This window comes from Vitis vinifera, chromosome 3 (genome assembly GCF_030704535.1).
Source record: "Vitis vinifera cultivar Pinot Noir 40024 chromosome 3, ASM3070453v1".
Classification (NCBI taxonomy): Eukaryota; Viridiplantae; Streptophyta; class Magnoliopsida; order Vitales; family Vitaceae; genus Vitis; species Vitis vinifera.
In genome coordinates this window covers 15,137,985-15,153,039 of record NC_081807.1, presented here as the reverse complement: position 1 = coordinate 15,153,039, position 15,055 = coordinate 15,137,985, and the positions used below count along the sequence as shown (strand labels likewise).

At 33.3% G+C, this 15,055-nt stretch overlaps 1 long non-coding RNA gene across 1 annotated transcript; it reads right to left on the bottom strand.

The window, feature by feature from the left end:
- Positions 1-13,315: 13,315 nt before the first annotated feature.
- LOC109122335 (uncharacterized) lies at positions 13,316-14,705 on the bottom strand. The gene is made up of 2 exons (XR_002029733.2): positions 14,615-14,705; positions 13,316-13,634 (listed from the first exon to the last, which is right to left on the bottom strand). It is a non-coding gene; the product is annotated as an uncharacterized LOC109122335 (long non-coding RNA).
- Positions 14,706-15,055: the final 350 nt, after the last annotated feature.

Here is a 15,055-nt window from a genome sequence, read left to right as displayed (position 1 = left end):
TACAGTGTCATCCTTCGTTGAGGTTGCTTTATTGAGTTAGTTGCTTATGAAAGTTCGTATGTGAACTTTCAGGAGTCTTTCATCTTCTTGTGTCTATCTCGTTATGTATCTTATGTATGATAGACGAATGAACTTTTCCTAGGGATTTCGAATTATTGTCCTCTCCATCATTACATACATTGGTGATTTGACCATTCTCCATGACTTGATTTCAGTGGATTAGTGCTCATTCTTTTTCCTTCAATCTATTTGTTTCTCTCATGGTATTTCATTCGCCTTACCTACATTGTTCTTTGTTCATATCAATTTACATTCCATGTTCGATATTTTCCACACATCATTCTTATACATCCCATCAGCAGTTCAATATTCTTCATTTCTTTTCTTTCATCACTGATATATTCATCTTGGATTTTTTCTTCCTCACTGATATATTCATACTGGATGTCCTCGGATCCATGGCTTATGTGACTCTCTACACATATTGCATTTTATATATGAGGGTATGGGGTTTTATCATTGGGATTATTGAGGTTTCCATTCATATCTTCACCTTTTTACCCTAGCCTACGTTATGTCCTGAGTCTTAAAACCACCCTGAGGCTATGACATCACACATTGTGTTTGATAGCTCTTATATGGGCGATACTTGGGATTGGTTCAAGAGCATTCTGATTGTGATGGACCAGGAGTTATGGTATGACCCCACACTGGGGCATATCCACCTCAGGGAGTTTTTATCGGGTATGCGACCATTTTGCTTGATACATCGCATTGGGGTACACCTTTTTTGGTCAAGGGTTGATTTTTTTTAGATGACCATTATGTCGAGGCATACTCCTCTCATTCGGTGAAGGATTTTTTAGTCATGGCCATCCCTCGGAGGAGATCAGATGTCCTTTTTCACATTGGAGTATGAGACATGATTGGTATATTTCATTTGGTATACTTTACACAAGGGCATACCCCTCTCAGTTGATGATGGTTTTTGCGACATAGCCATTCTTAGGAGATGATCAGTTTCTTCTTCACATTGGAGTATGAGATATGACTGGGTGATTTGATTAGATGTGTTTATACAGGAGCATAGCCCTCTCATTGGTATTGACGGATTTTTGAGTGATTGGATCATGGCGCACACTTGTGAAATATATATTGGTTCTTGAGCATTTTAGAGATTGCTTACATTGGGGCATAGCCTACTCATTGGTGATGGATTTTGTGATATGGCAATTTATGCCAGACACATACTTCCTAGAGATTATCTTGCACTTAAGGCTTACCCATTTTGAGGGGATGCATTCATATTGGGGCATAACCACCTTACTGATTTTGACATTGAGACTTGACCTTCTGTTTATGATTGTTGTTTTCGATGGATTATAGAGATGATGATATTTTTTTAGATTAGTCTTCTTAGCTCACCTGGTTTGATTTGGCTACCCACTTACCTTTGTTGGACATCTAAACATCCTACCTTTGATTCCATTATACATGCATCCATCGTGTCAAAGCCTTGCATATCTTTTTTTGAACCCACCTATTTCATCATCTTACATGACCTTATCTCATTCTCTTAATCAGGTGAGGATGTAAACCAGTCTTGAGTTTTCTGGTCGAGTTTTCACATGCCTTTGGACATTAGGTTCAACATCTTCCATGATTGCATGGTCTATTAGATTGTTGATGTATTTGTGATGACGTTTTCATATTGATAGTTGATATGTTACATCTTGCTTTGTTTACATTTTAGACTTGGAGTCTTGGTCAGCATTTGTTTGGTCCATTATTTTAGTTTTGCTTTGTCAGCATAGTTTCTGTGATGTATGGTCTTGTTTAAGCATTTATTCATTGATGTTAGACTTTTTCATTGCATCATCAATGAGCATATCCTAGAGTGTCTTGTATGGTGACATTTTGTGTCTTATGTTGATTACTATCTTACACTAAGGTGTACCCCCATCCTTGAGTTCATGAGATCGTTGCAGATTTTCTCACTACTCGATCTATTTCTTGATCTTTGAGAGTCATCATACTGGGACATACCCCTTTAGCGCTCTTCTATTGTGGCATACCCTCATTCTTAAGTTCATCAAATCTTTTGTAGATTTTCTCACTATTTGATCTATTTATTAATCTTTGTGAGTCGTTATACTAGGGAATACCCCCTTTAGTGCTCTTCTACTAGGACATACCCCATTTTTTTGGGTTTATCACATCTCATGCTGATTTCATGGTTGTTAGACCTATTTGTTGATCTTTATGAGTTATCACCTAGGGCATCCCCCTACCATCAGTTTGTTCAAAGCATCCCCCTTGCTTCTAGTTTGTTTAAAGCATCCCCCTATTGTCAGTTTGTTTAAGACATCTCCCTACTTTCAGTGTTTTCCACCACCATAGATTAGACATCTATAGACATTTTAGATTCACCACCATAGATTTTCATCTATGAGCCTTGATCAGTTTTCACCACCATAGATAAAAAATCTATGGGCATTTCAGATTCACCACCATAAACTTTCATCTATGGGCCTCAATCAGTTTTCACCACCATAGATCAGACATCTATGGGCATTTTAGATTCACCACCATAGATTAGACATCTATGGGCATTTCAAATTCACCACCATATATTATATCATCTATGGGCCTTGATCAGTTTATCACCACCATAGATTTTCATCTATGGGCCTAGATTAGTTTTCACCACCATAGATTATCATCTATGGGCCTTGATCAGTTTTCACCACCATAGATCAGACATCTATGGGAATTTTAGATTCACCACCATAGATCAAACATCTATGGGAATTTTAGATTCACCTCCATAGATTTTCATCTATGGGCCTTGATCATTTTTCACCACCATAGATTTTCATCTATAGGCATTTCAATTCTCACCATCATAGATTTTCATCTATGAGCATTTGTTTCAGTTTTCACCACCATGGATTGGACATCCATGGGCATTTCAGTGATTCTCACCACCAACCCCCATAGATTTTCATCTATGGGCCTTGATCAGTTTTCACCACCATAGATCAGACATCTATAGGCATTTCAGATTCACCACCATAGATTTTCATCTATGGGCCTTGATCAGTTTTCACCACCATGGATTAGACATCTATGGGCATTTCAAATTCACCACCATAAATTTTCATCTATGAGCTTTGATTAGTTTTTACCACCATAGATCAGACATCTATGGGCATTTCAGATTCACCACCATAGATTGTGTATCTATGGGTATTTGTTACAATTATCTCACCATCATAGATTTTCATTTATGAGCATTTGTTTCAATTATCTCCCACCATAGATTGGACATCTATGGGCATTTAAGTTGATTCACCACCATGGATTTCCATCTTTGGTTCTTCGAGATTATCACCACCACAGATTTTTATCTATGGGCCTTTGAGAGTTTCACCACCATAGATTGGCATATATGGGAATTTATGTTGTATCACCACCTTAGGTTTTCACCTATGGGCCTTCTAGTTTAGCGTTTAGAGTTAGCTTTTTGGTTTGCCTTCCAAAGCCATTCTTTTCTCAATTCAACGTTTAGAGTCAGTCTTGTCATTTAGAGCCACAATTCTTGATATTCATGATCACTAGCATTACATGCTTTTGTTCTCACAGTTTTGCATTCCATCTTACTTCTGTCTTTGTTGCATATGTACTTCTCACTTCATTATGATATTCTAGAGTTTCTTCTCATCTTTTATACGAGATATAGCTCTGTAAGCTCATAGCATGTGTCTTGATTGTATTGTTAGATACTTTACGCCTTGTGTCCTCGTATGGTACACATATGGTTTTTTCCTTTGTACTCTTTCGTTCCTGTGCTCCTTGGTGATTCGACTACTACTCAACTTTGACATTGATTTTCGAATCACTTTTGGAGACTTTTATGAGGGAATCTGGATCTATAGTGTAACTTTAGGGGCACCTTCGGAGTTTCTGTTCTTACTCGTTTTTGTAGGGTTTTAGAGCCTCTTTGTTTTTGTTTTGGTTTAAGACAGCTTGTGTTGTACTGGGACAAATGGTCTTTCTTGTTCTTCAGCAGAGTTCACTTCGTTTCGCTTATTCATACACTCACTTTACTCGTGGACTCTATCGAAGAGGGGCATATTTGTAAACCTCAAAATTTGTCTCAATTTTATTTTTACTTTAATTTTGAGCCCAATTTTGTCCTTAGATTTTAAATCCCAATTACATGTGATATTTTTTGCCCACTCACCCTTTAATTCTTAGTTTTTATTATTTTGTAAATTATTTTATTTTTATTTTTATTTGTTATTTTTATTATATTATATATAGATTTCTTATTTTCTCTTTCTTCTCTCTCTCCTCCACCTACCCCTACCCATACCCCCCACGTCTAATGGCTCCCCATCTCCACTCTTCATGATTTTTTTTCCTTTTTTTTTTATTTCTTCTCCCCCCAACTCTCACATGGTCAACTCCCCCATTTCCCTCCATTCTTCTTCATCTTTTTTTCCCCAACACCACTCCCCACACTCCACTCACAGCCAACTACCACACACGGCAGTGGCAGCTCCACATCTCTCTATTCCTCTTTTTTTTTTTTTTTTTTTTTTCTGCTCTCTCCCCTTACTCCCACACGAACGGGACCCCACCCAAAATTTTCGTCTTTCCCATTTTTTTCTCCAATTTTTTATGGGATCCACCCACTTCCAGCAGACACTCGAGCTGCCCATTTTCCCAGTTTCTTTCTTCCATTTTTCTTTTTTTTTCTTCCCCTTCCTGACTTCTAGCACACACTGGCCTCCATTTTTTTCTTCCCCCCATTTTCTCCATTTTGCTCCACACGACCTGTCGAGGACACCCCCCCCCCCCCCCCCCCCTTCCTCCCCCTTCAGATTTTTTCTTCCCCATTTTTTTTTTTAGGGTTTTTGCTCCCTCCAAACACCACTCCCCACACTCCACTCACAACCAACTCCCATACACGGCAGTGGTAGCTCCCCATCTCCCCATTCCTCTTTTTTTTTTTTCTTTTTCTACTCTCTCCCCTTACTCCAATAGGGTTGGGACCCCGCCTAGATTTTTCTTCTTCCAATTTTTATGGGATCCACCCACTTCCAGTGGACACCTGGGCTGCCTATCTCCCCAACTCTTCTCTGCCATTTTTCTTCTTCCCTTTCCTGACTTCCAGCACACACCGGCCTCCATTTTTTTCTTCCCCTCATTTTCTCTCATTTCCTCACTTTCCCATCACACACATTTTCCATTATTATTTTTCTTTATTTTTCTTGATTTTATTTTAATAGTAATTGTTGTTTGTGAGATTTGGATTAATTTAATTTATACATGATATAATATTGTGTTATATTTTGGATGTGGGTTTGCATATTTAATTGGGTTGAATTTGGTTGTGGATTTAGGTTTACATATTAAATTGGGCTTGGATTATGGGATATTAAATTTAGTCCTAATGAGATTTATTTTAATTTATCATGTTTTGGGTTTGATTAATTGAACTTATATTTTGGCTATTAATTTGAAAATTTTAGATTAGGGCCTATAACATGTGAAATATTTTTGTTGGGTTATATTTGCTAATTTGGGCCCATTTTGATTGACGAAATTTATTGGACTAATTTGAAGTTTCAATTTGGGCTCGAATATTTGTTTTAGACTTTGTACATTTTTGGATATTTACATTTGTGCTATTTTTGTTTTTGCATGGGCTCATTCTGTAATTTTGTTGCCTTAGTACCGATTTATGACACGTGGAGCATGGAATTTCATTGAAGAAAGTGAGGCTCGAAAAGTCGTATGAAGACATTGAACTTGTTGTAAGCTTGTTTGGGTATATATTTGATTTCCCACTTATATTAGGTTTTATTTCTATTAGTTTCTGTAAATATTTATTTGTGTATATTTACTTGTTATGTATAGAATTGAATATCGAACAAACCAAAAAAAATTTTTAAATAAGAGGAATAATTCAGTAAATATGTTTTAATAAAATAATAATTTTAAAATATTATTCTTAATAAAAGAAAGTTTTTTATTAATAAAAATTCAGAAAAACGATTTTAGAAAAATCCAAAAAATTGTTTTTAATAGAATTTGAAAATTTGTTTTAATAATAATTGTCCAAAAATTTCTTTGTTTAATAAAAATTGTCCATAAATTTTTTTGTAAATAAAGTTGTCCCAAAAATTAATTTTTAATTAAAAATTCTTTTGCAAATAAAATTATATTGTTTTTAATAATTTATATAAGTTACTTTTCTTAAATGAAAACAAATTGAAATACTTTTGTAAATAAAATTGTAAAAATTCATTCATTTTTAGTAAAAGCAAATAAAAACAATTTTTGTGGCCAAATTGAAATTTTGTAATAAATTTTTTTGAAACAATATGTGTAAATAACTTTCTTAAAATCGAGAAAATAAATTGACTCTTTTTGTAAATAAATAAATTGAAATAATTAATTAAAAATCATTTTTTATAAAATCCTTTAAAATTTCTTGAAAACTATTTTTTTTTAATATCTTTCTTTTTTATTTAGTTCAATAAATCATTTTTCATAATACTCTTGTCATTTATTTTGTGTATTCTTGTCTTGTAATTAGATTTCATCATTATTTGTGTATATTGATTTTCACTATGACTTGTACATTGATTATTTTTCTTGGTATCTATAATTAATTAATTAATTGTCACAATTCGCTTAATTCGTTTAGTGGAGGCCATACGTATACAAGCTTAGAGGGGTGCTACAGCTCACCACTGTACCTTCCCAATAGGTAACTTGACCCCCGGACCTGACATTGGTTTCTCATAGATTGTCTTTTCCAAATAAGGAGTCACACTTAAGGTTTTCTTTCTTAATTTTTTTCCCCTTAAAAAATAAAACAAAAATAAGTGGCGACTCCAAGTCTTTTAAAAAAAAAATCAAATTTTCGCGAAATAAAAAGTGAGTCACGCCATCGAGTGGGAATGCACGTGAAAAACGCAGGTCCACAGTGACAAACTAATTCCATTGAAAATGAGAAATGGTAAAAAGAAAAGAGCCAAATGAATATTTTAGGTTTTAATTTTATTTGTATCTAATTAACTTTTGAAAAATATTTCTATTTATATATTACATATCATCTTTTTCCCCTTTTTTTATAATGTTAATGTGGTGTGTGGTCATTAAATTACAAAAATATTTTTCCTTCTCACCTCTATATTAATTAGACTCACATGGCATCTCCTAACAATCTTAGCAAGCTCAATTTATGGTGAAATTTTGTTTAGAATTTAAGGCCAATAAGAATTAATTAAAGATAATGCTGCCTTTAATTCTCAATTGATACCCTGATTATTATTAAATTTATATTTTCAATTTCATTTTGATGATCACGTTAGCATATGAAAAAAGTACTAAAAAAACACATTTTTGTATATCCCATCATTTATGGTGTTCCATTATCTTGTGTATTCAAACATTCTTGAATTTGTCAAAATTTGGGTTAAGTTTTTTATTTTGACTTTTATGCAGTTGAACTCAAAGCATAATTTTTATAAAATAAAATAAAAATAATAATAACATTATTAATGTAAAAGTTTGTGAAATAACTTGAATAAAATTTTTAGGAGAAACAATTTTTTCTTTTTTCATGTTAATTTTTTTTTTTAAGTCATAATTCTTTTAATAAAATTAGTCATCTACAAAAACCCCTTTTAAGTTTAAATAAATTTTGCATTTTCAAAAGTAAATTCAAAATGACCTTACACATTAACACTTATCACCTCCGTGTCTTACTATCTTTATTATTAAAGTAATAGCATCCACTTATAAGCATTGAAAAAGAATAAGAAATGAAATTATAACTACAAAATATTTCATTTTTATAAAATTTTAAAATATAATTAAAGAAAATTCGTGCTATTATTTTTCAAAAATAATAGAAATAGAATTACATTGGAGGGATACCCGGATTACATATTTTATAAAAACAAGTACCATATCTTTATTTTTATTATTTTATTGTCTTTTAGAAGCTAGATAACATTTTGTTTTTCATTAACTATAGTTTAACCAACAAAGTACAACATTGAAACATCAATGCATCTGTCTTCCTTGTAAACCATCTCCTCAAATAAGAGAAAATTAATCCATCGACTCACATCTACCGTGAGCCACTTCTGAGCAACTCCTAAACTTCGACTCGCATCGACTCACATCAATGTTTTGTGAAAAAAATAATTCTTAAAGCTTGAACTCTTATAGTAACAATAATTAAAAGTTCAATATTGGGTTTCAACCATGTATATATTAATTTCTCTTATAGAAATCATATTCATGTTTTCTCTTGTTTTATTGATAATAGGATAAGATAAAATTTAGAGTTTAAGTAACTTAACTCGATTTTATCCATATCCCTTCAAAGTGTAATAATTCTATTAGGGAGATGTGATATAATCATGAAACTAACTCTTCCTCTAACTTACATTCCATTTCTTACATTTCTCCGATTCCTTTTTCTTCATAAATTAATCATTTTGTGATTAAAAAAAAATTGAGTCAAAAAATTCAAAATCTTAAAGCAAATGTATAGATAGAATAGTAAATAAATTAATATTCAACGCGAACTAAGTTCAAAGATGGTCAACATTCGGGATCTTTTATTTTTTATTAAATCTCAAATGTATATTTTATTTTAAAAATATCGAAAGGTGAGTTTGAAATATCTTTTCCATCGTAATTTCCACTCTAAGAAAAATAATTCTTATTCTTGAAAATCATTTTTGCTAGTTTTTAAAAGTGAGAGTAGTTTGTGGATTTAAGAATTATTTGATCCCTTTTAATTAATATCCTAATATGTAAATCATAACACATCAAACATGAGCCAAACGGTCTAATTTAACAGGCTTAGGAGAAATTATTGAAGGCAACGTAGAAGAAAAGCCCTAGAAGATGTAGTGGTGGCGGTTGCCTGAGGGAGATGACTGGCCAGTGGCTAGGGATGGCAACGGGGCGAGTTTTTTCGGGTACCCGCCCCACCCCTAATGGAACGGGGTTAAAATTTATTAAACAGGTTTGGAACGGGTATGAGATTTTTTTTTTAAACCCGGGGCGGGTTCAGGTATTGTCCCATCCCACCTCGCTCCACCCCGTTTACATATAAAATTAATTTTAAAATTTAATTTAATTTAATTTTAAAATTAATTTAATTTAAAATTTAATTTTTCTATTTTTAATATATAGATAATAATAAAAATTTTAATAAAATAAGTTATAAAAAATATAATAATTTTATTATTTATAAAATATATTTATTTTAATGTAATTAAAATTTTTTAAAGTAATTAAAAAAAAAAAAACTAAACGGAGCAGGGCAGGGCGGGTACCGCCCCGTTTAATTTTTTAAACGGGATGGAGATGGGAATTGGTTTTGCTAAACGTGGCGAGGTTGGGATGGGCGACCCGTCCCGAACCCGCCCCGTTGCCATTCCTACCCGTGGCCGGGTAGTGGGCTGGGTTGGAGTGGCTGCCCCTTACCCCCATTTTGCTTTGACCATTTCCGCCCTCATTCTCTGCCATAACACAACAATGATAACGAATATTAGTTTAAATTAATAACGATAGATATATTAATTTAATGATTTAGAATAAATTTTAAGTTAATTTTATCAATCAAATTTATTATTTAAAAAGTTAAGAATTAAATAATAAATTTTAAGTTAATAATTTAATTTAAAGTTAAATTAATTTATTAAGTAATAAATATTAAGTTTTTTTTTTTTAAAAAAAAAGAAGCATCTAAATATATGTTTTTCCATCTTAAGATTCAAAATATATTTACAACTACAGGTGGAGAGTCAAGCAGGGCCGGCATGGCAGAGATTTCAAAGGTCCAAACTAGCCATGGGTTGTGTTGTAGTATGTGACTTATATTAAGTGAAATATATATGAAGAAAAATGAGCAAATATTGGAGTAGAGCGGAGCGGAGCGATAACATTTGCTATTCAAGCTTATATTTTTATTGTTGAGGGCAAACGATAGGTTGAAGGGTGCCCATGGTACGGTTCAGGGGTATTTTTTGAATTTTATTGCCCAAGGGTTAGTATAAATACTATTGTGAAACCAAGGTTTGGTTAATTTTGATTTTGATGATAACCAAACAAGGTTTAGAACTAATGACTACATTTTAAGTGTGATTAGGCAAGATGACTTCTAAAGTGGCAATCCAAAGACAAATCAAGCCAAGGAGAAATCATGAAGAAGAAGACCACCTCAAAGAGAAGAGTTTTTCAAGACCAAAGCTTCTTAAGTCTCTTTGTAAGGTTGTTGGTGCACTAGGATTTCCATGCATTATTTTCCTTACTTATGCACCTAAATCATCCAAGAGTTATTTTGTTTTAAATATTTTTAAAATTGGATGATTTCATGTTTTCAACAAAAACCTTGTGTTAAATGTTGTTTCAAACTTGTTCAAAAGGTTATAAGTTGGAAAAGTTGGTTGTTGAGCAAAAAACGGCTCAATTGGCTAAATCGGGTGAAGGGGATGAACAGTAACCGGTTGACCTATGAACGGTACCCGGTCGACCGATACAAAATTTTCTCTCTCTTCCAGAATGCTTGTTCAACCGGTCAAGGTTGAACCTCAACCGGTTGAGGTCCGGTTGAGGTCCGGTCGAGGTCCGGTCGAGGCCTAACGGCTAGTCAACCGGTCGACCCATAGCTCGACCGGTCGAACCCCCAACGACTAGTTTAGCTTTTTTCTTCTATAAAAAGGCTCCAATCTTCATTGTTTCATGAGTTTAACCTTCCCAAATCATTCTTGATTATATTTGAGCCTTAGAAGAGTGTTTTTGAGTGCACCATTGTTTCATAACTTGCATATCTTTAGTGCACCATTCAATCCTAGTTTTTCTTGTATCATTTGAGCTTAAAGCTAATACTAGGATTTTGTGAGATCAATCATTTGTAAACCTTGAGAGGAAGTTTCAAGAGTGGGATATCTCTTGAGAATTGTAAAGGGTGCTTGGAAGCCAAAAGTCCAAGAGGGTGAATTGGAACCATAATCCAATTGTAAAGAGATTGGAAGCTTGGTTGAAGCTTCAAGATAGTGGAATCCTCACTCGGTTAGGAGGTTGAGGAGAGTGGACGTAGGCAAAGAAGTGTCGAACCACTATAAACTCTCGTGTTTGCACTCTCTTTTCCCTAACTCTTTTAATTTATATGCAATTGTCTTTATTTTGCTTATCATATACTTGCATATAAATTGTCTCTTATTTTTACTTAGTTTAAATTTGAAAAAGAGACCATCACCCTATTCACCCCCTCCCTCTAGGGTGATTATCATAGGTTGGATTAGCCTCAAATTCCTAACAACTATTTTATGTAATCCTAATTTGAGATATAGTGAAAGTCTTTTTTCTTGTTTCCATAGACGTAATCAATCTGTCGAACCACATTAAATCTATATGTTTTTTTTTTCTTTTTTCACTAATTTTGCACTAGGAATCGTTACATGAAAATCAACAGATTGGTTTGGTGATAAAAAAGTAGAATAATTTTAAACAATTCTTCCTATTATTTCTTCAACTAGTTTTGAAAAAAATTATGTTATCAAGCCTACTTTACACTTATATTTTTTTATAAGAAAAAATATAGATAAATTTACTTTCTTTTGAAATACATCTTTTAACTTTTTTAAATATTTGTTGGAAATCGTTAACTCTACACCTGAATTGATAAATAATATCATAGGTAATTTTCTCTTATTGATTAGTTGTTTCGGAGAAAAAGTCATAAACATTCATCTTTTGACTTTTTAGTTTTTGCCCATTTTTAGAAGTGTTGTAAGGTCCACATGCTCAATCTGAATTTAAAAGGCAAAAGAAGTGTTGAAAAGTGTTTCAAATTCTTAATTAATATAGATTCATTTTGTAAATAATATTGTACATAATATTTTTAATGGTCATATTTATTTTTATAGAATAAGAAAAGTCATTAGAAATATCTCTATAAATAATCTAGATTATGAAAGGAAAAAGTCATAAAATGGAGATAGGTTTATAATGATTATATGTGGTGGAAAAAGATGTGAGAAAAAATAAGAGATATTTGATGGAATGAGAGACTCGTGGTTTAGGTCATGAATACAATGAGTGAAGAAATATGAGATATTTTGGAAACCTAATGATTGTATTTATTTTTATTCTCTGTAATATTGTCTTTGATAAAGTGGAATGATTATCTTTCATTTGTGATGTAGACATGACTTATTCAATCCTATTTACCTTTCTATGAATTGTTTTTTTTTTTTTTTTTTTATGCCTTGAACTAAAATTGTTTGCAATAAAACTTCTGTTGGCACAACACGAAGAAAAGTCGGCTTCTTGGGATATGCAAAAGGAGAAGTTTGACCCATGCTCAATGTGGTAAACATTGAAATTGTTTACTAGTTTCCTACTTAAGTGTTTGTTATTGCAATATGAAACTAAAGATGATATGAAGATAGAAAATAATAAAGTTGTAAAGAAAGATTGCCTTGATCCATTTGACAATTCAATTGAGGTAGGCAAAGAGAGGTTAATTAGTTGTTCCAATGGTTCAAGTCCAATGCTTAGATGATAATGATGAAAATTCTAATTTTAATGATAAAAGGTGGGTGATTTCTTTGGAAGACACATAAAGTACAATTGCTCTTGAAAAATCTTAATCAAACCACACACATGAAAAGAAATAAAGAAAATATAAGATATTTTTAACATAATTTGATAATTAATATGATCTTTATGTTCATACAGTTTACTAACACCTAAGAATCCACTATTCAAATAAAGTTGAAAAGTTACAATGGTGAAAGGTTCTCTCACTCCTTTCAATTGCGATGATAAACATATTTTCTCTTTAAAATAAAACCTTAAAAATAATAATAATAAAGTACATCATAGACAAATTCGTTATTAATTAAATAAAAAATCTGTTTATCACCCATAATCATCTCTCTTTAGTTTTCTTTCTCATGTTGTTTATTATTCACAATCATCTCTTGATAAAAAGATGATTCTTATCACATTAAGATATGGATCTTGAAATTAATGCTTGTACAATTTTGGATTTGATTTCATGGTTGGTTTGATTAGCTAAAGACTAAAAATCTCATACATTTTGTAAGCCGACTTAGAAGTTTTATAAAGTAACGAGATATGTTGTTAGTGTAGTTTCATAATTAATTATAAAAATGCTTAAAAAGTCTTGAAAATAGAATAATCGATCTTTTTTTAATTTTATTACAATGATGTAAAATTAAAAACAAAAGTAGATCACCAAACGTAGTTCCTAAAAAAATTGCGAAGTCCTTATTTTAGTAAAACAAAAATAAAAGAAAACACGCACACACATCTTAATCTCAACACCTGCAAGTATTGAGATGACCATAAGCTATATGTAACATCAGAACGGAAATTTAGGAAGTGCTTCATATATATGGATACCAAATGAACCAAATTGATCAGGGATGTCACGAAGGCCCTTGGTGGCAAAAAGATGGAGGTCTCGCTTGGGCCGTCGATGTGGGGAGGAAGCATCCTGGACTAGGTCTTGAAGGATTTCGGCTCACTGATACGCCCTCTGGTGGCGGAATCGGTCTGGCCTAATAAAAATAATTAAGAAGCCAGAGAGCCACCGGAAAATAAATATCACAAAATTAATATTCTTAATATTGTTAGGCTCTTATTGAAAGGGGATCATGTTAGTATGTTACCATACACCAACCCCAACAAAATTTGAGTTTTTGAACCTTTATTTTTAATTTTTTAATTTAAGTGTCAAATAAAAAAAAAAAAAAACCCTTTCATACCCTCAATGAGTAATTTTTCAAAATTATCCTTTTTATTTTTTTTTCTCCCGTACCGGCCGCCTCTCCTTCCCTCCCACTGAAACTGGCCGGCACTTTGCCGATGTCATCATCCACCGTCACTCACACCTCTCTCCGGTCACCAATCTCCCCCTCTCTTCCTTTCTCTTCCCTCTTTCTCTCTCTTTCCTTCCCTTTTCACATCACCACCGCCACGACTACCAGCGACCCACTGCTCGCCTCTCATCAACGGCAAAACCGAGCGGCACTTTGTCGGCGTCATCACCGGCCGCAGCTCACAGCTCTCTCCGGCCGGCAACCTCACCCTCTCTCCTTTTCCTTTCCCTATTTCTTTCTCTTTCCTTCTCTGTCCACATCACCACCGCCACCACTGCCAGCGACCCATGGCTGCTGCCACCTCTCACCAGTGGAAAGGAAAAGAAAGAGGAAGGGAGGTTTCTGACCGGAGGGGATTGTGAGCGGCAGTCGGCCATGCACTGGTGATGGTGCTGACAGTAGTGGCAGTGGTGATGTCGAGAAAGGGAAGGAAAAAGAGAGGAAGAGAGAGAAATAGAGAGAAGCGAGAGAGGGGAAAGATCGCCGTTCGGAGAGAGCTGTGCGGCCATCGATGATGACGCCGGCAAGGTGACAGCAGATTTTGGCGTAGTGGGAGAGGTGGGTGGGTAATTTTGGAAAAAAAATTAGAATTACTGTTTGAGTGTATGAAAAGTCAAAAATAAAAATTGAATTGAATAGCTTAAATACATTTCTAATACCTGCAATGCTCTTTCAGGCAGAATGAATAATACGACGCAAATGATGAGGAATGCCTTGCCACCAGCCATCTCTTATGCTTTCTTAATCACCTACCGATGCTAAAATGAAAACGAGAATATCACCCCCAGCCCATATTTATAGCAACGTTCGAGCCTACCTCTGCGAACTAACCCCACCACTTGAATTGGAAGCCATGAAGCAATTTCCAGTTTTCAAATTAGAATATTTGACAACAATTAAGTCAATATTGAGACCTTCTTCGTAATTAATATTTGGTTGGTTTGGTGATAAAATATTATTTAGAAAATTTTAAATAATCTTCTTACTATTTATTTTACTAGTTTTTAAAAAAATTATGTGATTTCCCGTGTCATTTATATTTTTCATAACTATTTTTTTTTCTTTATTGAACACATCTTTTAACTTTTTTATTTTAATAT